This window comes from Terrapene carolina, unplaced genomic scaffold (assembly GCF_002925995.2).
Source record: "Terrapene carolina triunguis isolate 2854851 unplaced genomic scaffold, T_m_triunguis-2.0 Scaffold69, whole genome shotgun sequence".
Classification (NCBI taxonomy): domain Eukaryota; kingdom Metazoa; phylum Chordata; order Testudines; family Emydidae; genus Terrapene; species Terrapene triunguis.
Genome location: NW_020664420.1, coordinates 50,982,140 through 51,008,696, shown reverse-complemented (window position 1 = coordinate 51,008,696; position 26,557 = coordinate 50,982,140). Strand labels below are relative to the sequence as shown.

Sequence of the window (26,557 nt, the reverse complement as noted above, 5' to 3'; positions counted from 1 at the left end):
TCACACTGAAATCTATAATCAGACACCTAAACTAACAGAAAAGGTAAAACCGTCACAAAAGAGAATTTGGAGACGGAAGTATATAATCAGATAAAGGAGAAGAAAGTTTTGAAAAGGATTGCAGAGGAGTAACAGGAGGTATTACTAGTGTGTTTCTTACTTCATTGTTGTTTTCTTTTAGTAAAAGTTCTATCAGCTGGGGAGAGTTGCTCTCCTCTTTGAAGCTAGCTCTTGTTTCTCTGAAATCAGATTCCTTATTCCCAGGGCTCCACTCTGCAATGCCAGCACAAACATACACCAGCAGCTGCACAGAGCTTTAAAGAGTTAGCAAGAAGCTATCAAAAAATTACTTATTCCATTTTAGATCCATGTCCATGATTTTTACTTAGTAGGTTTGAAGTTTGGGGAATGGGTAGGAAAAAAAAGTCAGACAGCAAATAAACAGTTTGAAAACGTATACACATGAAGAATAAAAAGTGAAATGCATCTACATTTAATTAGAAAGATAATATCCATAGGTGAGAAGAACGGGATAAATCCCACCCCTCCACTACCTACACACATTGTGAATAAAGCTGTGTAGAATGTTCCGGATTAGATCTTCATCATGACGGATATACTGTTTTTGCATACTGAGCCAGTGCCAGCCTTCTTTCTATAGCCTAATCAGGCAAGCAGGTGCAAGTCCAGCTATTTCTGTATTTTGACAGCACTGTGTGTAGTTAGGGACCAGATTCATCCATGGTGTAGTTCCTTTAAAGTCAATAGAGCTATACTGTAGATGAATTTGGTCCATAGAATTGGATGAATGAAGGAGCTAAATTTGAAATTCTATCTTTTTTCATTCAACCAGAATTGACTCAGACTTTAAGGTCAGAAGGGAGCATCATGATCATCTAGTCTGACCTCCTGCACATTGCAGGCTACAGAATCTCACCCACCCATTCCTGAAATAGACCCCTATCCTCTGGCTGAGTTACTGAAGTCCTCAAATCATGGTTTAAAGACTTCAAGTTACCGAGAATTCACCATTTACACTAGTTTAAACCTGCAAGTAACCTGTGCCCCATACTGCAGAGGAAGGCAACCCCCCCCCAGGGTCTCTGCCAGTCATACCTAGGGGAAAATTCCTTCCCAACCCCAAATATGATGATCAGTTAGACCCTGAGCATGTGGGCAAGACCCATCAAGCAGATACCTTGTAAAAAATTCTCTGTAGTAACTCAGATCTCTCTCCATTTAATGTCCCATATCCAGTCACTGGGGATTTTTGTTACTGGCAGTTGCCTATGGGCCAAATGCCATTGTTGTCAGTCCCATCATACCATCCCCACCAGACATTTATCAAGCTCAGTCTTGAAGCCAGTTAGGTTTTTTGCTCTCACTTGGAAGGCTGTTCCAGAACTTCACTCCTCTGATGGTTAGAAACCTTCGCCTAATTTTGAGCCTAAACTTGTAGATGGCCAGTTTATACCCATTTGTTCTTGTGTCCACATGGGCGCTTAAATAACTCTTCTCCCTCCCTGGTATTTATCCCTCTGATGTATTTGTAGAGAGCAATCATATCTCCCCTGAGCCTTCTTTTGGTTAGGTTAACCAAGCCAAGCTCTTTGAGTCTCCTCTTCTAAGGTAGGTTTCAGAGTAGCAGCCATGTTAGTCTGTATCCGCAAAAAAGAACAGGAGTACTTGTGGCACCTTAGAGACTAACAAATTTATTTGAGCATAAGCTTTCGTGGGCTACAGTCTAAGGTAGGTTTTCCATTCCTCAGATCATGCTAGTAGCCCTTCTCCGTGCCTGTTCTAGCTTGAATTCATCTTTCTTAAACATGGGAGACCAGAAATGCACTGTATTCCAGATGAGGTCTCACCGGTGCCTTGTGTAATGGTACTAATGCTTCCCTGTCTCTACTGGAAATACCTGACCTGAGGCCAGTGGAGCTGGAACAATGTTTATACACCTCTACCTCGATATAACGCTGTCCTCGGGAGCCAAAAAATCTTATCGCGTTATAGGTGAAATCACGTGTCATAACTATAAAGGGAAGGGTAACAGCTCTCTGTGTACAGAGACTCCAAATCCTTTTACCTGTAAAGGGTTAAGAAGCTCGGGTAACCTGGCTGACACCTGACCCCAAGGACCAATAAGGGGACAAGATACTTTCAAATCTTGGGGGGGGGAAAGGCTTTTGTGTGTGTCCTTTGTTTAAGGGGTTGTTCGCTCTTGGGACTGAGAGGGACCAGACATCAATCCAGGTTCTCCCCATCTTTCTAAACAAGTCTCTCCTATTTCAAACTTGTAAGTAAAAAGACAGGCAAGGCGTCTTAGATTTACTTTGTTTTCTCAACTTGTAAATGTACCTTTTACTAGAGTGTTTATCTTGGTTTTGCTGTACTTTGAACCTAAGACAGAGGGGGGTCCTCTAAGCTCTTTAAGTTTGATTACCCTGTAAAGTATTTTCCATACTGATTTTACAGAGATGATTTTTACCCTTTTCTTTAATTAAAAGCCTTCTTTTTTAAGAACCAGATTGATTTCTCCTTGTGTTAAGATCCAAGGGGGTTTGGATCTGTATTCACCAGGAGTTGGTGCGAGGAAGGAGGGGGGACAGTTAATTTCTCCTTGTTTTAAGATCCAAGGGGGTTTGGATCTGTGTTCACCAGGGAATTGGTGAAAGGGTTCTCAAGGCTTCCCAGGGAGGGGATTCTTGAGATGGTGGCAGCGGGACCAAAGCTAAGCTGGTAGTTAAGCTTAGGGGTTTTCATGCAGGCCCCTACATTTGTACCCTAAAGTTCAAAGTGGGGATACAGCCTTGACACGCGTTATAGGTGAAATCACGTTATATTGAACTTGCTTTGATCCATTGGAGTGCGCAGCCCTGCCCCCCCGAGCACTGCTTTAGCGCGTTATATCCGAATTCGTGTTATATCGGGTGGCGTTATATCGAGGTAGCGGTGTAATGGGGGTGATGAAAGCAGAAACTATATTACTTCAAGCCAGGAGGTGCAGCAGCACCCCCACCATTCCTAGTTCCAGCACCTATGCCTGATGCATCCTAGAACTGCATTAGCCTTTTTCATGGCCGTATCACCTTGAGGTCTCATAGTCATCCTGTGATCAACCAGTACACTCAGGTCTTTCTCCTCCTCTGTCGCTTTCAACTGATAAGCCCCCCCGCATATAGCAAAAATTCTTGTTGTTAGTCCCTAAATGCATGACCTTGTACTATTACATTTCATCCCATTTCTATTACTGCAGTTTACAAGGTCATCCAGGATCTTCTTGTGTGATATTCTGGTCCTCCTCAATATTGGCAATACCTCCCAAAATTGTACTGGATTTCTGACATTTTGTGTGTGAAAATGTGTTTGGATTTTAAATTTGTATATATCTGTTTGGCCTAGGTATATGTATGTGAAAAACCATTAAGAAAAAAATCACAAAAAATACACCAGCAGGATCTGAACTGTCTTCACCTAGGATGTCTCTTCAGGTCCAGGTTAATAAATAATGCTCCACATTGCCCCAAACATACCTTCCAGAACTCACCCTTAGCAAAAGCCTTGAAGAACAGATCGGCCTTTCTGTTTGCCTTGAATGTGTCCTAAAGACCAATAGCTCTCTTGAACTATGTATGCTCTTCATGTAACATTAAGATATCATAGGAAAACAAAGACACAGATGTGATTTTTGTGGCAAGTAATTTAGAAGTCTCAGGTATCAGCTTTAAGATGTCTTATTTCTAACCCTTAACCCCACTAAATGGAATTTAATAATATTTTGAGAGTTTTTCCTAGACAAAAACTATCCAATCCCCCTCTTCAGTGGAGGCAGGACTTTTCATATGTACATTTATAGATGCTTGACTGTCACTGAACACAGAACTTTATGATATGTACATATGTGGCAGGTGTGAAACTGTAGGCTGGCTAACTGCCCCACAGTTTTGGTCTGGGGGAATTCCGTAAAGAACCACCCCTCCCGTGTCCCTCTCCCCCCCCCCAAAAAAACCCCCAACCAAACAAGCAAAAAACCCAATGAGATGCCTGTGGTGAGACTTATTACCAGGTGACCATTGGGAGTGCCTGAATTTCATTACCACCAAGTCCAATATCCCTGTGAGAAAGATCACTTGAACTATTCAGTTGATTTATAACCTGGCACCTCATCTATCCTCCTTTATTAGCCAACATATACGTGCATGCAATTGATTAAATGTGTCCATTGCTAAAATGTCAGAAAATTATGCTGTAGAACAAGAGAATCTTAGGCCACCACAGCATGAGCTTGATCCTGCAATCCTTCCACAAGTGACCAGTCCTATGGTTGAGTCTGCAATGAAAACTTTTAGCAATTCTCCCACTAATGGCCTAACCAATGGCACCCAAATGTTACTGGCTCATGTACCGCCTACTTAAAAATGGTTGTGAAATGAATGGATGGAACATCAAGGTCACGTACCACCGTTGGACACATACCACAGTCTGGGAATCTTCAGGTCCCAGACCAATGCAACTCCACTTGTGGAAAACATAGATCATAGAATATTAGGGTTGGAAAAGACCTCAGGAGGTCATCCAGTCCAATCTGCTTTGGTCCCCCCACTACAGAAGGGATGTCCTGCTTTGAGCAGGACCAACACCAACTAAATCATCCCAGCCAAGGATTTGTCAAGCTGGGCCTTAAAAACCTCTAAGGATGGAGATTCCACCACCTCCCTAGGTAACCCATTCCAGTGCTTCACCACCCTCCTAGTGAAATAGTGTTTCCTAATATCCAACCTAGACCTCCTCCACCATAACTTGAGAGCATTGCTTCTTGTTCTGTCATTTGCCACCACTGAGAACAGCCTAGCTCCATCCTCTTTGGAACCCCCTTCAGGTAGTTGAAGGCTGCTATCAAATTCCCCCTCACTCTTCTCTTCTGCAGACTAAATAATCCCAGTTCCCTCAGCCTCTCCTCATAAGTCATATGCCCCAGCCCCCTAATCATTTTCGTTGCCCTCCGCTGGACTCTCTCCAATTTGTCCACATCCCTTCTGTAGTGGGGGGACCAAAACTGGACACAATATTCCAGGTGTGGCCTCACCAGTGCTGAATAGAGGGGAATAATTCCTTCCCTCGATCTGCTGGCAATGCTCCTACTAATACAGCCCAATATGCCCTTCGCCTTCTTGGCAACAAGGGCACACTGCTGAATCATATCCATAATTCTCATCCACTGTAATCCCGAGGTCCTTTTCTGCAGAACTGCTGCTTAGCCAGTTGGTCCCCAGCCTGTAGCAGTGCATGGTATTCTTCCTTCCAAAGTGCAGGATTCTGCACTTGTCCTTGTTGAACCTCATCAGATTTCTTTTGGCCCAATCCTCCAATTTGTCTAGGTCACTCTGGACCCTATCCCTACCTCCAGCGTATCTACCTCTCCCCCCAGCTTAGTGTCATCTGCGAACTTGCTGAGGGTGCAATTCATCCCATCATCCCATATTAGTGCAGACTAGGTGTACGTGTTTTTACCACTATTGTTTCTAGTCCTGTTCGGAGCAGATTTGGAATTGCATATCTAGCCAATCAGAGTGTTAATTTCAAAATGTGAATTTTAATCACAGACAACTTAAAATTCACCTTGATGTTGGCTTGTTGCACAAATCATCCAACCTGGGAACAAAAATTATACCACCTGAAGCTAAGTGAAAATTTTGAATAACTGCATCAACCCTTTTTCATGTGAATTGTTGCACTGCGGTCAAAGGCTTTCCCTACACTGAGAATTTTTAGCAATTCTCCTGCCATTGGTCTAGCACATACTGGATTCAGGCATGCCATCCTAGGCTGTGCAGAGCTATTGCTAGCATTGGTGGAGCTACTACATCAGCAGTGGAAAAATTGCTAAACATTCTTAGCATATACAAAACAATGGTCTGCAGTGGTACTATGCACATCATGATCATAGTAAGTGCTTTCAGGATTAGGGTTCATATTTGTGCAGTAAAGAAATGGTAGAAATAGGAAACAAGTATCAATATAAAACTAAAATGTCCAGACATTTTTCACTGCATACTGTATGATACAGTTTAAACTAACACCATCAAATTTTAGTATGGCAGTTAAATTGTATAACTCCTAGCCTTTGCAGTTTCAGTTATTGGGGGCCAGATTGTCAAAGGCATGTAGGCATCTAAAGATGCAGATAGGTGCCTAGTAGCATCTTCAAAAACACCAAAGCAGATTAAAACATGGATCTGGCCCTAGCTGATATACTCTGTCCCCTTCCTTATGAAAAAGATGAGGGTCCAGATGAAGGATGCTTTAACCTGCACGAGACAATGATGCTCACAACCCTTTCTGCTGCACCAAGCAGTACTGAAAGCCAGGCCCAATGCCATCTGCCGTAGATCAGCCCCCCACTCCACAAACTGACCCCTGCAAGCAGGTCACCTGCTCCAAAAACTGCAAACATTATTATATAACTCCAAATGGCACCCTCCCCACAGCCAGACCTCCTGGGTGCTGAGAGAAGGCAATAAACACAGAATGTACAATGGGTTGTGAGAAAATGCCTCAGATGCCAAACAGGAATTAGTTGAGACCCCCTACTCACCACCCTACTGCCCTCCATTTCCTGAAGGGGAAAATGGGGGAATGAAAAGGAGGCTAAACACTGGGCTCTTGTGCCTGGGAGGAGGAATAAATGCCTCCAGGAGTGGGGAGAAGAGGGAACTGGGAACCAATAAGAACCCAGTAAGGCGGATTAACCAGCCATTAGGTGTGGCAGTGTCCAGATCATCTTGCCTTCTCCTGAGGCCAGATTGTTGAGGGACCCTCTCCCCTTTGTGGTATCTATTGCTTGCTTGGCATGACCAAAACTCTCCCAATAATGGAGGTGGGGCAATTAATTATTTGTGGGGTGGAGTTGCGCAAATTTCTTCAGTGAACAATTCTTGGTCTGCAGATCGTTCTGAGCAGTTCACTGAAGTTGTTAAAAGTTAGCACTCTATTGGTTAGTTATACAAGCTGTGTGATATTGTTGGTATACCCTGATTGGGTGGCATATATCTAACCAAAGCTACCAACATTTTTGTATTTGAATATTAAAGTAAAATCCACAATTTAAATATACAATAAAGCAAACAGATTCACTTTTGATAACTGTTTGAGCATCCAAACTTGAAAATGAGCTTTTTGTAAGAACTGGTACTTAGAAAGGAGATTTCCTAGTGTATTTGGGGAAGTTAACAGAAATGGGGAGTGTATGCAGATGAAGTGAATTAGTTTTACACATTTAAATAAATATTTGAGGAAAGCTCTACTGGTAAAACATAAAATTTCAGTGATGTGAAAACAGAAGTGGATGGATATACAGCTATGCTAAATAAAAAATAAAAGATGCTTACTACTAAATAAAAAATAAAAGATGTACAGGGCATTTATACCACTCAAATCTTCTTAAAATGGACAATGTCAAGGTAAAAAAAAACATTTAAAACAATCCTTGCCAACATTACTAACCCCACAGTTGATTAACACTGAAAGAATTTAAAATTTGTAGTTCACCGTCTTCATTATTTATTTACTTTGCATGTCACTCAACTTGGAAAGAGAAACTAGACTAGTCAGTTTCACTTTCTGGTGTTCATACATGCGCACAATGCTGTCATGCTTAGTTTTCTAATGCTATGGGGAAAATGTGTAAATTAAGAAAAGTGCTTGCAATGGTAACAGACCCCAGTCGTCTGTGGGCAGGATTGAACCTGGGACCTCTGGAGCTTAGTGCATGAGCTAAAAGCCAACTGCCTGTTAGGTAAGTCTGTCACACACACACACACATACACACACCCCTTGCTCTCTCGTCTTGGTGCCACTAGATGGGATAGAACACCACACAGAAGGTGTGTGGGTTACATGTTCATTTAGATTTCCTAATTATTTCTGTTAGTTTTTTATAGCTCCTCCTTTCCCCAAATTAGTATATAATTTGAGTCTAAGTGACTCCACAGTGTCCTTCAGAAATAAGCTTTTGATACAGCAACAGAACACAGAACTGAATTTCCAGCTGTGCCTGTGCTCTATTTGTGCAAATGCAAAAATTGTGAGTGCACATATATGCATCTATATGTTATAGGTGCAACTCAAATGCACACTTTTGAAAATGTACCTACCTGCATGTATGCAGTGTTAGAAAGGTTGAAGTTCATGCACAGGTATTTGTATCCATAAAATGTGAGTCCATGTATGTGTAATGACAATTTTGTATATGCACAAATGAAGACCACAGGTTGAAAACTTATCCCATGGTGCCATATTTTGTGTAGTTAGGTACTTTCCATGATATTTCTTGTGAGCAAGCAAAGTCCTTGTAACATAATCCATCTACTTAGATTCTTATGGCGACACCTGTCACTGTAGTATCTAAGTGTCTCCGTAGACACAATATTGAAAATCCTCAAGAGATAGTAATGGCACTACATTTATGATAACACATGAGAAGCCTTTATAGGCTGCATGTAACAGCTTGATGCTGTATTCCTTAAAGCCCCCAGAAATCCTTTTGAAGAATTTTGAGCATGCTAGGAAAGCTGGATTGGGCCATAAATCAGTATCAACTCATAACGATACTTTTTAATATCTTTGGAGTTACTAGGATCTTATCAAAGATCAATATACTTTAAAAAGAAGGTACTGAGCCACTTTATACAACATATACATAAATTTTGGGGGGAATCTTGTGTCTTATGTTAACCCTTTCCCACTCTTTAAGAAGATACTATGCTGCAGTGGAAGAGTCCACAAAAAGTCAAGCCACCAAAGGTGAAATCCTGGCCCTGTTAAAGTCAATGGCAAAACTCCTTTTAACTTGAACAGGGCCAGGATTTCACCCCCAATGTGCAAAACGAATTTACCTCAGGAGGAATTTGTTAATTTGGTCTTGGTGTCCTTTGTGCAAGGCAGCAAAGGTCATGAATGTCTCAAATCAATATGGTCACAAAAGGCATATGAAGAGGTAAGTGCTCAACAGTTATTGCATTTGCTATACAAGCAAGGTTAGTCTGGACTAGAAAGTCTATCACATTACAAAAAGACTAATCAATCATTCCAACAGGCAGCGCTAGGAAATTTAGGGTAAAATGCTCATCTCTGATCTGTATTGCAGATCATTTGCCTTTCTGCATTCATTCTACATGTAAAATCCTTAACAACATCAACAAGCCTGGTGGAAAAAGCAAATGCCAAGGTGACCCTAATGAGGAAGTGACTTTATAATTTATAGCTTTGAAAAAATTAGTTAAAAGAATAATATAATTCAATCAAGAATTTAAGTTAAATTACCATTACATCTTTTGGGTGAGGATACCAAGTATTCTCATAGAGCAAGCCATAAGGCAGCACCAGAAAAATATGATAAAAAGATATTTAAAACAGTAACCCTGATAAAAAATGTGATTGTATATGGAGCCTTCTGGAAAATGCTGTGCATCCTCAGCTTTCTTGCAGGAGGCATTCCTCACCTTGCAGCAGGAGCTCAGCACCAGGCAGGATTAAGTCCCTAAAGAGAGATTCTATCATGATTGATCTTTCTGTGAACTAGACTCCGACATGGCACTGAGAACCTAGAAAAACAACTTCAGCAATTCAGAACCATTCACTTCCCCCCTTAGCAGGGCCGGCTCTCCCATTTTTGCTGCCCCAAGGAAAAAAAAAAAAGCCACCCAGACTGTGCCGCCTCAAGAATGGACGGAATGCTGCCCCTTAGCATGTGCCGCCCCAGGCACGTGCTTCCTCCGCTGGTGCCTGGAGCCGGCCCTGCCCCTTAGTCTTGTATTTCCTTTTTCTAGAGAGATTTTTGTATTTTGCAACTATTACATTTGGGGTCAGAGGACAATGGTAGAGTTCTGGAAGGAGAATTATTTTCACTGGATCCTTAAAATAACTTTTGCTATGGTAAACATAGGAAGGCTACAAAGATGCACAAACATCAGAATGACCACACATCTTATTCTTATTATACAGGCATCTCATTCAGTCACAGCAACAATTAAAATTCCTCAGAATCATGAGAGTAAGCGCCACACTATTCATGTTTGACTAGCCAGATGTGATGGCGAATTCCAGTACTATTTGACACAGCAGTGACTGTCCATTTCCTGCTGGTTAACTCTCTCTCTTCCTCTTATGGTTGTGAAAAGAAACACAGAGGAGACTCAAAGGAACTCACTGTAATAACAATTCTACAGTCATCTTCTAGAGTTAAAACTGAAACTTTCCTGCCCCCATCTTCTCCATCTCATGTGGTATAATTCCAGAACCTTTATTTCATGAGGCTTTCCAGTGCCCCTTACTTTTTCTCCTTTTAAACACCATCTCTGTTCAGGACAAACTTTGACTGTTTGCCAATTCAGTGTATTTAAAATAGCATACAAATAGAATAGCAGAAGGTACAGAATTCTGGACAACACAGTGCTGGTAAATTAAAAATGCTGATTTTTATTTGTTCCTGGATATTTTCTTAATCCAGTATAATTCAGACTGTACTAATTCAAGCATTGGTACATATGTTTGCTTTATGGGTTCTTTATCTAGAAGACCTTTCATTTATTTGATAATAACTCCCCTATCCACCTGTGACTGCTTCTTCCGGACCTTTTAAAATATTTTGCATCTACCCCTACTTGCAGTGCAGGAGATTCTTTAAAACTGCAGATGTTTTCTGCAACAGAGGGTCCTGTGGCACCTTTGAGACTAAGGTGCCACAGGACCCTCTGTTGCTTTTTACAGATTCAGACTAACATGGCTACCCCTCTGATACCAGATGTTTTCTGTGTAGCATTCACATCTCATGAATCACAGGTGAAAGTAAATTGTCTCTTTTTGGCATGTGTGCTACATACGTTTGTGCATGATTCAAATATATAAGTAATGCTTTGCAATAGATCTTTTTCTTTTCTTAATCACACACAAATGTGTGCACGCAAAGTAGTAGAAAAAGAAGTTTCCAGAAGTGTGGTAATTCCAGATCTTCTTCTTGTCACTTGTACAGTATGAACAGATGTATAGAGGAAGCTATAGCACAAACAGAGAAAAGGATCAATTTTCTATTCAGTTTAATTTGCCAGAGCACGATCTTTTGCCCATGTGCTGAAAACAGGAACATGTCTTCTCTCACAACCTGCAAACCAGCTAACTGAAAGACTGGCAGCTGGTTGAATAGAATGCACACCTTACACTTAGTTCCAGGCAGGCAGTGTTTTAATCACAGTCATGGTGATGAAAGGGCTGGGAGGGCTCACCTTTCACACACAAACTTAAACACAACATAATGTCTCAGCTGCAATCCAAGCCATTTCCTGCTTCAGCATTCCTGACACACACACTGCGCGCAGCATACTTTAAAATATAACCAGCCTACATTTACCTGTGTCATTTTACATCACTGATCCTTAAAACACAGCCTTTTAGAATTCTCCCTCTAATCATTAAGGCATCTTGGAAGACTTTTTATCCCGGTGAATTGTAAGAATTCCATTGAATACATTTACTGGAAAAAAAAGAAGAAAATGAACTGAAATGAATTTTAAACAGCCCACTTATTCAATTAGTGCTATATTTCAAAGTCAGGCTCCTACATTTCAGAAAATGGTGTAAGACATCTTACAATGTAATTTTTCCTTTTAGAGATTTATTCTCAGAAAATTGACACCATTTATTGCATGCATGCACAAACGAGATATAATCTCTCTCTATATATACATATGCTTTAGGCTGAAGTACATTTTGCTTTTTGAACAAGTATGTGAGAACTCTGCATAAATTGTGCCTATTTTCTATTAATCAGACTCTGCATTTGAGTCTAGATATATACATTCCACACAGAACACTATAGGCCAGATGGCAAATCCCTTATTCTCATTCATGAGAGGGTACTCACACCAGTAGTCCCACTGATTTCATCACCAGTGAGAATAAGGTCCTATGTTAAGAGAACACTAAGGCCCAGTCTTGCAATCTGACTGGTGCACCTGTGAATGGGCACAGACATCCAACTGACTTCAGTGGGACACAGGGATGGTACAAAGGTGCTCCTGCATGGATCATGTTGCAAGGCCATAGTTGCAAGGTTAAGCAACAAAAGGTAGTAATTGACAAGCTTGAAGTTAAGTGTACAACCTTAAATCTGCCCTCCTTGGGGATATATTAGTTATTAGTTACATGACCATGTAGTATTCTTCCATCTAATAATGCTGTATCCTGTGTGCTATATCCTGCTTGCCTTAAATATCTACAAGGCAATGGGCAATACTCAGATATCCACCCCAAACACATTGCCAAAAACTCATCCATTTCATCCTCACCCATAACAACATTACATTTAACAGCAAAAACTGTGTCCAAGCCATGGGTACTAGGATGGCTCCTCCATATGCCAACCTCTTCATGGGTCACTTTGAGGAAGAATTTATGGAAAAATGCACCACAAAACCAATGATATACCTGGGATATATCAACGATATTTTCATGCTCTAGACAGACAACTTAAATTCCCTCATAGATTTCCACTACAACTTCAACAACCACCACCCATCCATCAAACTGTCTTTAGAACATTCCCACAGCAACATCAATGTTCTTGGACACCACTATCAGCTTCAGCAACGGAACCCTACAGATAAACTATATGCAAGAAACACACAGATTACCACACTTGCCTCCACAGATCCAGTAACCACCCCAGACACACCAAGAAATCGGTTATCTACAGCCAGGCAATCAGATTCTCCTCAGAGTATTCCAGGGTAAGTCTGGATACACACCTTCAGACACTTAAAACTGCCTTCAGCAGACATGGACAGTCCACCAGAGAAATAGATCACATAATGGAAAAGGCCACCCAAATACTCTGAGAGAACTTGCTTCAATACAGAAAAAAACAAAAACAACCACAAAACCCACAAACACCCAAGCCACACACACACTGAATGAACAGCCCATATGTCACCTACCACAGGAACCCATACGGAAGATCAGCAAACAACATACTTAATGGAGCCATGTCCTGAAAGAAACTTTCCCACCCCTCCTTCTGGCCTTCAAACAGCCCAACACCCTTCCAAACTCATCACTAGAAACAAACTCCCCACAGACCACAACTCAAAAGTGACACCAGACCCTGCCATGACAAGAGATGCAAAACCTGCAGACATATTTCCACTGCTATGATGATCAATACGCCAACAACACACCTTTCATGATCCATGGGTCCTACACATGCCAATCACAACATGTGGTGTACCTCATCCAGTGCATCAAATGCCCCAACAACTATATGGGTGAAACTAGACAATCACTACGCTTTCGAATGAGCTCACACAGACAAACAATAGAAGACAAAGACACCCTATCACCCATGGGCAAACACTTTTCACAAATCACTCCAAATCAGATTTCTCAGGCCACATCCTCAAAGGAAACGTGCACAACACCTTCAAAAGATAAACATGGGAAAATTAAATTCATAACTCTGCTAGACAACAAAAATCCTGGGCTCAGAGACATTGGTTTTATGCCTCATTACAACACTTTGTAACTTCCTAGCCCTCCTTTGTCCTGTGACTGCAGAAGTGTTAATTGCTCACCTCACATTAACTGGTCTCCTACAACATGTTTGAACGCCTCATTCTTAACAGTCCCACCTTGTATTTAGCTGTGATACTCATTACTTTTTCCAGATGTGAAAAAGACCTATGTGCAGCTTGAATCTTCCACCAACAGAAGTTGGTCCATTAAAAGATATTATCTCACCCACCTTGTCTCTCTAATGTAATATCACACAATATTTTTCCTACTGTCTTAAGTGCATACAGTAGTTGGACTTTAGAGACATTACAGGTCGCAGCAGTATTCACTATACTTGAAATGGGAAATACATGAGAATCAATAATGCCTATAGAAATGTAATGAACTTTTTTAAGTGCACTCACTCTGTGTGGGAATCTTCCTTTGCATTCCTGTATACATTGCCGGTACATTTTTATTGATGTGTATGTCAAAATTATTGAACTTGGTTGTCTAAAGTTAAGCGCATTAAAAGTAGTCATTTCCAGAAGTGCTGAGCATCCACAATTACAGTTGATTTCATTAGGATTTGTGGGAGCTCAACACCCCTGAAAATCTAGTCACTTATTTAGGTGCCTAAGGTTAGATGTAAAGTTAGACACCAATAGTTGAAATTTTAGACACCAATATTTGAAAAATTTGGCCTTAGACATTGGATGATTTGTTCCCTTCTTTCCAAGTTATGTGTTTCTAATAATCTGGGGCCTGATCAGTGCTTGATTTGTGCCAGGACTTGCCAGGTCTTGGCAGTTCATAGCCCCAGCACCTCTGGGCTTGCTGCATCAGTTAAGAAAATAATAATAATAAAAAAAAAATTGTTTGAGCCCCGGCACCTCTTTCATTGCAAATTAAGCACTGGGCCTGATCCACGCCTTACTGAAATCAAATGGAAAGATACCCTTAGGCCTGGTCTACACAACGGGGTTAGGTCGAATCTAGACGTGTTAAGTCGATTTAAAAATGAATGCGTCCACACAACCAGCCCCGTTCCGTCGACCTAAAATTGACTTCTGTACTCCTCCCTGGTGAGGGGAGTAGCGCTAAAATTGACCTTGCTGGGTCGAATTTGGGGTAGTGCGGATGCAAATCGACGATATTGGCCTCTGGGAGCTATCCCAGAGTGCTCCGTTGTGACCACTCTGGACAGCACTTTGAACTCCGATGCACTAGCCAGATACACAGGAAAAGCCCTGGGAACTTTTGAATTTCATTTCCTGTTTGGTCAGCGTGCTGAACTCAGCAGCATAGGTGACCATGCAGTCCCCCCAGAATCGTAGAGCATAGAATGTTTCTATGCTCCCCCATCATCTCCATCCCTGAGGTTATCGCAGATTAGAAGGCGAAAAAAACTGCACTTGCGATGACATTTTCTGATCGCATGCAGTCCTCCCGCAGTGATAGGGCACAGCTTAATGCATGGAGGCATTCAGTGGCAGAGGCCAGGAAAGAATTAAGCGAGTGTGGAGAGTGGAGGCAGGACGAGATGCTGAGGCTAATGGGGGAGTAAACGGACATGATGAAGCGTCTCTTGGGGGAGCAAACGGACATGATGAAGCGTCTGTTGGAGCTGCAGGAAAGCCAACAAGAGCACAGAACCCCGCTGCATCCACTGTATAACCGCATGCCCTCCTCCCCAAGTTCCATATCTGCCTCACCCAGACGCCTAAGAACGCGGGGGCAGGGGAGGCTCTGGGCACCCAGCCACTCCACTTCAGAGGATGGCCCAAGCAACAGAAGGCTGTCATTCAAACAGTTTGCTTTGTAGTGTGGTTCCAATAAGCAACGTGGCCTTGTCCTTTCCTCCTTCTCCACCCCACCCGGGCTACCTTGTCCGTTATCTCATTTTTTTTAATTAATAAAGAAAGAATGCATGGTTTCATAAAATAGTTACTTTATTTCGAAGGGGGTAGGGTGGTTGGCTTACAGGGAATTAAAATCAACAAAGGGGACGGGTTTGCATCAAGGAGAAACACACACAACTGTCACACCGAAGCCTGGCCAGTCATGAAACTGGTTTTCAAAGCCTCTCTGATGCGCAGCCTGCCTTGCTGTGCTCTTCTAATCGTCCTGGTGTCTGGCTGCTCAAAATTGGACACCAGGCGATTTACCTCAACCTCTCATCCCACCATAAACGTCTCCCCCTTACTCTCACAGATATTATGGAGCACACAGCACGCAGCAATAACAATGGGAATGTTGGTTGCGCTGAGGTCTGACCAACAGTGCCAGAGAGCTTTTAAACGTCCAAAGACACATTCTACCACCATTCTGCACTTGCTCAGCCTATAGTTGAACTGCTCCTTACTACTGTCCAGGCTTCATGAATGGATCCCCCGAGCAGGAGAGCAGAGTTGCAGCGGAAGCGGTGGATGAGGATGGTTAGCAGTCCTACTGCACCATCGCTGGGGAGCAGGAGAGCAGAGTTGCAGGGGAAGTGGTGGAGCCGTACCCTGGAGGTTGCTAGGAGCTGGGCAGGGAAGACGTTCCCAGAACCCCCGGCCAAGCTACATGTCCGACGAGGATGGTTAGCAGTCCTACTGCACCATCTGTTGCAAAGGCAAGGAGCTACTGCTGTGTAGCAATGCCAGCTGCTGCAGGTGCTTCTGTGTCAAATGCTTGGAGGTCCGGGTAGGGCAAGGTACCTCAGCCAAGGCAAAAGAGCAAGAGCCCTGGAGCTGTTACATGGGTCAACCACAGAAGTGCTATGGGGTGTTACAGCGCCGACCGGACTGGAATATACGGCTGCAAGACTTCTTCACCAGCGACAAAAGGACAGGAATATGATGCACCTAAAATCTAAAAAGGCCCACACTTTTCCCAGAGTCACTACCCTTGATAACAGAATGTCAATGATTGCATTGGCTACTTGAATCACAGCAGCCCCCACAGTAGACTTGCCCACAACAGCAGCAGTGACGGTGAGCTGAGTGGGCTCCATGCTTGCCGTGGTATGGTGTCTGCACAGGTAACCCAGGAAAAAAGGTGCGAAACGATTTTCTGACTTGCTTTCACAGAGGGAGGGGCAACTGACATGTACCCAAAACCACCCACGACAATGTTTTTGCCCCATCAGGCATTGGGAGTTTAACCCAGAATTCCAATGGGCAGTGGAGACTGCGGGAACTGTGAGATAGCTAGCCACAGTGCACCGCTCTGTAAGTCGATACTAGCCACGGTAGTGAGGACACACTCCGCTGACTTAATGCGCTTAGTGTGGACATATGCAATCGACTGTATAAAATCGATTTCTAAAAATCGACTTCTATAAAATCGATCTAATTTCGCAGTGTAGACATACCCTTAGACTGCTTTGGGGATTGGATTGAGCCCTAAGTCAGCAGTCATATGCTCTATGTGTTTCTTTTCAACCAGCAGCACAGCCTTCCTTAGGTATAATTCAAGGATAAGGAAGTTTACTAAGGCTATGGCTACACTACAGAGTTTATTCTGATGCAGCTATGGCACCATAGCGCTGCTAGTGCAGACAATCTAAGCCGATGAGAGAGAGCTTTCCTGTCAATTTAATAACTTCAGTCCCCATGAGTGGCGATAGCTATATTGGTGGGAGAAACTCTCCTGCTGACATTGCGCTGTCCACCCTGGTGCTTAGGTCGGTGAAACTTACATTATTTGGGGGTGGCTTATTCACACCCCTGAGTAATATATTTATACCGACTTAAGCTGTAGTGTGTATGTAGTCTAAGAAGCTAATTTAGCTGCACAAGCATGCACAGTAGAACAGTAATTAAGTGCAGCTCAGTAGATCAGGCATTTAACTACGAAGCTAAGTTACCTACAAACTTTAGGTAGCTTATACATGTTAACATCTTTTCACTGTTACTATATACTTTTATACTATCTGTGGTGTGAAGTATAAGCACTGTTTAATGTGTACTTTACTTATAAGTTTCAGGGGCACAGGGTAATACACAGAACTGCAAGATACTTTACATGTGCACCAAAGGCCTTAATCCTGAAATTTACAACAAGTAAAAGGATTGTTATGCCTATTCATAGCCCCATTGCCTTCAGCAGGGCTCCATGCTGGTGCCAAAGCCGGGCACTGTAATTTGCAGGGTTGGGGCTTAGACGATAAAACTATATCATATATTGAAATAGTATGTGCTCATGTAATTAAAGAGTATATTATAAAACAGAAGCCAAAAAGGATCTGAATTAAAGCTGCATATGCAACCTTAACTTTTTAATTTCTGATGTTTAACAATGTAAACATACAATCTCACAGGCTCATTAACAGTCTTTTGTATGAAGTATTTCTTTTTACATGGAAAAGAGAAACAAGGGAAGGACATGTACGCACCAAGACTTGAAAGCTCTGTAGCTTTGATAACAAGTTGGCAGTAGGTCATGTAAATTCTGTAATTCAGAACCAATTCTCTAGCTATTACTGGAATGACTGGTCTCCTAAAATTAGGAGGGCCCATAAGAAAAATGCTCTTTCCTTGTGAATCTGAGTACCTGTAGAACTCCTGAAGTTCACCATACCAGATTTTCCTCTTTCTCATCTTACAAAGAGTGAAGAAGCCATCCTAATCTCTTTGCATAGTATAATTCCACGTGGACTAATCAAGAGAACCTCCAAATTCTTTACCTCACTCAAGGTACACCTTCAGTACACTTTTCACTAGGTAGCTATGTTAGTTGGCATGCAACCAGCTCCGCCTTCCTTAGCATGCACTTTGTGAGCTAAACAGAACATCCTGCCCAAAAACCATATATATATATATATAGCATGCAATTGTCAAAATTCCTGAAAAGTCAGTAACATCTGAATCAAATTTCACCAGAACACATGAAGGCAATTCTCTCGGGAGGCTATTTCCATGCCAAATTTCAACTTCCTACATCTAGTTATTCTGGTTGTAGAACTATTAATAAAAGTTTCAATTTTTTTTATTATTGGAAGTGCGGGGGGGGGGGGGGGGGGGGGGGGAAGGAGGGGAGGAAGAGACGAGGAAAGGACTATTCTCCCTCTAATAAAAAATAGCAAACACTGTTCTTGTTCAAACTTAAAATAACAACCAACCAATAACCACCACCACAACACTCTCTCTCTCTCTCTTTCTCTCTCTCTTTTGGCCAGAGAACAGAGATCAAGCCTGGAAAAGTTTAGCCCACGATGTGAAAGTTTCAGAAAGGTCTGAACTATTGAATACAAGAGGTTAGAATGAAAATGTTACATAACTATAGCTATTTCTTCTGTTGCCCAATACCCAACGATATGAGATTGACATAGAAATACAAAGATTAGTCAATGTAAAAGTACTTTTACTTCCTTTTCCCTGATAAGGGGAGGACTTTAATGAAATACTAATTCTATTTAATAATTAAAAATACCACCACTCACCCAGGAATGTACAAAATAAACAAACAGTGGTCATAATCAGGTGATCTGAGATATAAAGTAAATATATTCAGTTCACAACAGTTGGAGACATGGGGCATGGCATGTAAATTAAGGTTGCCTGGAGTCAAATAATATCTTGCTGGGTTTGCCCACTAGCATAAGAACAGCCCATATTACTTTGTCAGTTCAGAAACATTTTCAACATTTGTTTATCTGTTCTGTTTTAATCAGTGAAAACAAAGTTTCCATAATGTATGTATTAATAGAGGATGCATTGCTATTTCACAACATTCAAGGCTAGGAGAATGTGACTATGTACAGTTAGTGGTATGGGGGGAGGGAGGGAAGGAAAAGCTGGATAGATACTCGACCAGAAACAGGACTTACTAGGAGGAGGTCTTGCATGGACCTAGGCATACTATGTCCCACATGCTGATTTTTTGAACAGACCTGTTGCCAAGATAAATTTTCCTTGGACTCTAGAATTCATAGGATGTGCTTGGCTTTTGTCAAGAACACAGCAGTTTCTTCCCCACACAAACAACTCTGCTCTAACTAGGCAGGACAAACTGAAAGAATGCTTCACTAATTATTTATATAAAGACAAAGATAGCTGCAATCTGGAAGTTTCATAGGATCTGGAAGTTGTGTTTTTTTTTCTTTTGGTCTCACTTTATTTTTACTAACTTTCAGGGCTGCCTTGTCAGAATACACTGAACAACAACTGGCTATTCACGCATAAAAAGGTAATTTAAAATTTTATTACTTTCCCCAATACTCAGATCTTTAATCATTTAGTTATATATTGCTTCAAGATTTTACGACTGTTGGTATAATGGTAAGATAATGATATAAAGCCCAATTCTGCAAATCTTACATATGTGAACAGCCCTTACTCATTCAAATAGTCCGATTGATTTTATAGGATTACTTGCATGAGTAAGGACTACACAAGTAAAAAAAAAGGTTAATTTTTTACATGAGAAGAATAGGTAGGGAATGTGTTATCCTGGCTCCAATCCTGCAAACATACACACAATAGTTTTATTGAAGTTAGTGTGGCTACTTCTGTACTTCTAGTTGAACACGTTCATAAGTGCTTGCAGAATCAGAGCTTCAGTTACTTTGTTTCATAAATGATTCCCCCCTTTTTAAAAAATATGAAATAATCTGGCCAAATGTAGGAGGGGGAAAAGACATTTCCCAAGAGTAGCAGTGAAGATTTAGTCTCACACACAAAAAAATTACATTTATATAGTTCCTTTTATCCCAAAGAATCCCAGAGCATTCTAAAAATTATACACTGAGGATGTAGACGTGGTTATGTGTATTCCCATTTCTCGCTGCTGCCACTTGGGAAAAAAGGGTGGGTTGGACAGAAATAATGATAATAAAAGAACTAGAAAAAGGCGTGAGGGGATCATTGCAAAGTTTTTGCATATTTACCATCATTTTCCTCTTCCCCTAACGTGAGCATTAAATGTAGCCTAATTTGAGCTGAAGTGTGGCAAATGGGAACACAACACATATGTTTAGGACAAGAAGTGAAGAATAACACATCCCATTGAATCAACAAGATGTATTTTAGGTAGGCAGAAGGTAACATGCCTGATCCTGCAAACGCTTATGCATATTCTTGAATATTGCACATAGTCCCACTTCAAATTAAGTCTGTGGATAAATGTCACCAGGATTGGGGCCTCTATTTGGACTTTGATATTAGTATTTCTCTTGTGAGAAGTACCATGTAATTTTTAATGGGCACAAGCAGTCTGGAGTTGGACCTGTGTCTCATCCCAGAGATTTGATTGATTGATTGAGATTTATAGAAGAGTTTAATGCACAAATTATGAGTCAATAATGTAATACAGTTGCAAAAAAAAAAAAAAAAAAAAAAAAGGATACATAATTCTGGGCTGTATTAGCAGGAATGTTGTAAACAAGACATGAGATATAATCCTTCCACTCTGCTCAACACTGATAAGGCCTCAACTGGAATACTGTGTCCAGGTCGGGGCACCACACTTTAGGAAAGGTGTGGACAAAGTTGGTAAAGTCCAGAGGAGAGCAACAAAAATGATTAAAGGTCTAGAAAACATAACTTATGAGGGAAGATTGAAATAAAGTTGGCTTTGTTTAGTCTGGAGAAGAGAAGACTGAGGGGAAACATGATAACAGTCTTCAATTACATAAATGGTTGTTATAAAGAGGAGGGTAAATTTTTTTTCCTTATCCATTGAGAACAGGACAAGAAGTAATGGTCTTAAATTGCAGGCAAGGGAGATTTAGGTTAGAGATTAGGAAAACTTCGCAACTAGAATGTAGTTATGTACTGGAACAAATTACCTAGGGAGGTTGTGGAATATCCATCAGTGGAGTTTAAGTAAGGTTAGACAAACACCTGTCAGGGATGGGCTAGATAATACTTAGTCCTGCTTCAGTGCAGGGGACTGGACTAGATGATCTACTGAGGTCCCTTTCAGTTCTACGTTTCTATGATCCTATGATTACTCTAACCATGCTGGGATCATGGCTAGAAAAGAATGCATAGGGGAAAATGCTATATGTATTGGTTCACTAACACAACTTCATGCTCATGTAGGTTTTCCGTAAGTGTCCCATTAATGGCCCTATGCTGGAATGTGAGATTTGATGGGCTCAAATACAGAGAAATTTTGTTTCAAGGAATCAAGCATCTTGTGCAAAGCTTTCAAAATGTAAGGTAAGAGTGTTCTATCTTTGAATTTCCTGAGTTTATGTTGTAATTTTATTATTAGATTAGCAATAGGACCTGCTTGTGCCACCGTTTGGTTGAATAATATTTAATCACAGAAGCAATCCCACTGAACTCCTTGAAAGAGCGGCACAATAAACTCAGGCCCAGATCTTCAAAGTATTTAGGCACCTAACTCCTATTGATTTCAATGAATTGGGTACCTCAATCCTTTGAGGATCTGGGCATCAGTAATTAAATTTCCTTTATTTTAACTTGGAGGAACACTCAATTTCCTTCCTCTTTAACCTTCCCTTTAGAATCCTGAATGAACTACCCCAGTGATCTAGGTAAGAAGAGTTGTATAAGAACATCTCTGAAGTTCATTAATTCAACTCATAACTGGCCAGAAAGTTTGAAGTTTGGGCCAATCCCACCACAAAGGCTGAGAGTGTTGACAAGATAGAATTTCTAGTCTCTGCTGGCCTGAGAAGCAAGATGCCAAGTCTTGTGCATAGCAGTGAATGGCATACAGATGCTGGGCCAGCCCAAGTTTGCAACTTTAATATTCATAAAGTGGAGCTGTTCTAGCTAATGATTTGATCATATTAGATATTTTGGAACAAAGTTTTAAAATTTTCATACACAGATCAAGTAACTGCATGTCTAACTGATCTTTATTTGTAGACAAAAATTACAAGTTTTGCCCATTGCATTTTGTAGATACAAGTTTAGAGACCAGCTTTGAAAATTTTGTCCTGTACTAGGACTGGGTGAATAATATGCAATTTGGTAATTTCTGTTTATTTCAATTGTATGAAATATTTAAAACTTTAATAAATTGTTACTTGCTTAAATTTAGATTTAATCAACAGATTGTAAGGAACAAATCTCTCAAAGAGCACTTTGAAGCGTTTCTGAAGCTATTTTACAAAATCAAAATTTCTGCCATTTAATTTGTTTTCAAAATACCACAGGTTACTGTACATGACTTACCAGATGTTTTATCTTTTTAAAGATTCAAGTTACATCTGAGTTATAAATAATTTTTTAAAAAGCCACAGCCAACTCAAGTTTTGGGTGAAATATGGCTAGATAGTAGTTCCTTATACAGTGAATTTAACAGAGTAAATGTTCATGGTTGAATTATAATTTTCTGAAGATCAGAGATGTAACAGAACTAAGATCATGTTCTTAACAGTGTATATGAGAGAGTTGTTAAGCAGTATCTAGTCATCTTTTAACTCCGCCCCTCCCCATTAATCCTCCAAAAGTATTTAATTTCTTCCCAGTAACAAAAATATTTTCAACATCATGGTCCACTTGAGCAAATGTTAATCTTCCCCGTAGTTCAGCATATGTTGTAGATGCTCTGCACATCACTACTGGTGTCTGAGATTATTAATATTGCTTTTCTAATCAGTAAAGTTAGTAGCAATAAAACCTTGGCATTGGTAGGAATAAAGCCAAATGCACATTTCAGTAATTAATTTTGTGGCTATAAACAGCTACATTGTATTCCCACTGACAATGACAGGGAAGCCCTAGCCTACCCAGCAATCACACTTTCCTCTTGTGTGTGTATATATATATATATAATGAAAAGCATTCACACCTGAGAACTCCACAATGGATTCACTTGTGAAACAGAGCAAGATGAGAAAGATGTGTTCTGTTGTATATTTCTCAAATCAAGCCCTTGCCTTTACTTGGGCCAAATGATGAAAAACACAATCCAGCTTCTTTTCTCCCCAGCAGTATTTAATTACCTCTAAGGCCTGTAGTAAAAGCTTTGGCTCATTGACTAATTGAGAACACTTGCCCTAGTTTGCAATTAGTAAGAATATCCCCTTTTTAAATATGTCCTTATACTCTTCCATGGAAAGGTGGGTTTACCCTTAATCAGCCAAGATCTTAGGAACTGCACAAATTAAAGTATATGCAGGTTATCTTCTTGCTTTAGGGGATATTCACCACTCTCTGTGTTCTTGTGGAGTAATAATGAGATACCATAACCAAACAGTAGAAGATGCATGTCAGATGGTTCTCCAATAACATTAGGGGAGAAAAAAGCAACTGATGTATGGGATATTGAAGGCAGATTAAGTTGTTAATGTATATTAGTATATTCTTAATTTCCTTTTAATTGAAAAAGACATATTGACTTTAATTAGAACCATTTCACAGGAACTGTCAATTAGCACATGTCAAAGTAGTTAATTCAGAACAGAATTGTTTTAATTAGGGTCTGCTTTCCTTTAACTGTGGGGCCAATGAAATCAGCCTTTCCTTATCAAGGTTTTAAATGTCTCTAAGACATACAATACAAGTGTAGTCTCTTATCTATTATTAGAAGCCCATATGGATAACATTAAAATGATGATGCTGGCATTGTTCATGCAGCACAAATCACAGTTTCCTTTATTACAGTTTGAAAAAAAGATGGCTTTGAACAAAGACCATTTTAAATACAAAGATTTATCCTACTTTTAAGAGACTACAAAATTTATGACATACATGTTCACATGTAAAGTATTATTTAATACGTCTACTCAAATAAATGGGCCTAGTCAAACATTGTGTGTGTTCTGTCAGCCAAAGACACATAAAACATTGTCAAAGCATGCAGTAATATTTTCCCCTTAAATGAACTATAATCAAAAAGAGAAAACAGTCTCAGCGATTATTTTGGACAATATAAAACCAGCATTGTTAACTTTCATTGCATGCAAAGATGTAACACCGATTGCTAATACAGTGGCTGAAAACACTAGTGAGCTAATGTGATCTCAGTAATCAGACAATCTGAGTCTTGATTTTCACAGTATAGTTTCTAAATATGTTTGAGGTGACTGATGTACCTTGATTCATAGCTGACACAAGTAAGGTCCTCCATTTTTGTCTACCAGCAGGCGCTGTGAGCTGTAGTATTGGTATACCATCAAGTAAAAGAACAGCAGAGGAAAATATATCAAAAATGTAAAAAGAATTAATATGAAATCTAGACTTAGTTTTATCATATGAGGGTTAGCCACTGTTTTACTGACCTACATCAATTGAGGATTACAGAGATTAGTGAAAGGAATACTTAATAGCTGAACTGTGGATTCCAAAGAGGATTATCTGGTAAGATATTTTATGTATCCTGATGCTTTATTGAACTTATTAAGGGCCTGATTAACTCAACAATAAGAGTAACATCATTTTCCAAAATGGAGTATGATATGAGTATACTAAAATTAAAAGTATACCAGAAGTATACTTCATCTGGTATGTTAATCATACTGTATTCTTGTACTGGAACTATTTTGGTATATGAACTGTAATACAAATTGCAGGAAGCCTTGTGATAAAAAACACTTAGGTAAGATTTTTACAAATCCTGGAGAAGTGGGTGAACTTTCACTTGACAACCTCTTGAATTGAATAATTGGAATTCTACTGAAGCCTGGGTTTTCTGGAGATCACTACAGAATCAAAAAGAGCCTCTTCAAACACTGTAGTTAACTGCTTATCATTCTATAGGAGGTGTAGTTTGAGCACAACTTAACAATTGTATCATTACTTTTTATGTTACCTATTTACAATTATATGTTAGAATAAGACCCTTATATTCATTCATTAATCCTATTGTGGCCCATTTTAAATCTCTACTTATCAGTTTAAATACTTACCATAATTTAGAATTCTTTTTTAAGCAGATCTAAGGCACATTGGCACTGAAATGCATAATCCATCCTCTTTTATACCACAGAAGAAACAATGCTTTGGATTCTGAACATATAAATTTGCTTGCACTATATTATGTATTTCAAAAATTAACAATAGCCATATCTGTATCACACATGTTTTAATATCACTCTAATACCCGTTGTGGATATGAAGTTTTGGCATACTTACAATATAGCTATGCAGTGTAAAGCAATAGTCATTGCCATTACCATATTCAGATCATTATGACTGTAGGAAACTATATTTTATAGTCTGGAAAAATTAGGCTTAAAACTAATCAATCACCACAACACCCTTGAGAGGTAAGCAGTAACATATTCTTATCCCTATTTTACAGATGGGACAACTGAGAGAGTTAAAGAGAGAAATGACCTACCCAAGTCACAAAACAAGTCAATCCAGGAGTAGAACTCAAGAGCTTTTGGCTCCCAGCTCCACATGCTTACTTTGGATCATGCTACCTTGCTGCCAATATACGACAGTAATAACAATTTACTGCACATCTCAATAAAGTGCAGTATGTTCTGTGTACTTAAGCAGAACAATGCATTTTTTTCTCATTAATACTAAGTCTATTTGTTGCTCAGCAGGACTAATATTTATACATTCTGGATCTTGTGATGAAGTAGTAAGCTCTGATTTCAGTTAAATCTGACAGGTTCTGATAGCAAAATGTCATTATAGAACTTCAAAAGCACTTGCTCCATAGCAAGATCTTTACAATTATTTACATAATATCTTTCAACTCCTGTTGGCTCCTTGATCTTCTATGGAAATCCCAACTCCTCTGCCAGTTTTGGTTTATGAAAAGTTGACCCTTAAGGCATAACTATTTAAAAAAAGATATGCCAAAATGTTACAAGATATAGTAGATTTCACCCAGTTTGATATCCTTTCTGGAATACGCACTTAATAAAAATTGCATTTTTACTAAGTAATTGGCCATATGAATCATGTGCTATTCATGTATTGTTCATGAATCAATCCAAGAGCCATTTAAAAATGACTAGCATCAGGGAAACTTAATAGCTTTTCAACAGATTATTTAAATGACTGTAGCTATGATTTCCAATAATTTTTATCCGAACAGCAAGGCTTTAGTAAGCTGTGGCAGGACTCTTTCCAAAAAGAGTAACTTTCTG

The 26,557-nt window shown here is 40.0% G+C and overlaps 1 long non-coding RNA gene across 1 annotated transcript in view; it reads left to right on the top strand.

The window, feature by feature from the left end:
- The window catches only part of LOC112111253, a 34,834-nt gene extending 8,546 nt beyond the window's left edge, over positions 1–26,288 (top strand). The window contains exons 3-5 of the long non-coding RNA XR_002908472.1: positions 19,664–19,716; positions 21,573–21,692; positions 25,753–26,288. This is a non-coding gene — a long non-coding RNA (uncharacterized LOC112111253). The remainder of the gene's footprint in view (positions 1–19,663; positions 19,717–21,572; positions 21,693–25,752) is intronic.
- Positions 26,289–26,557: the final 269 nt, after the last annotated feature.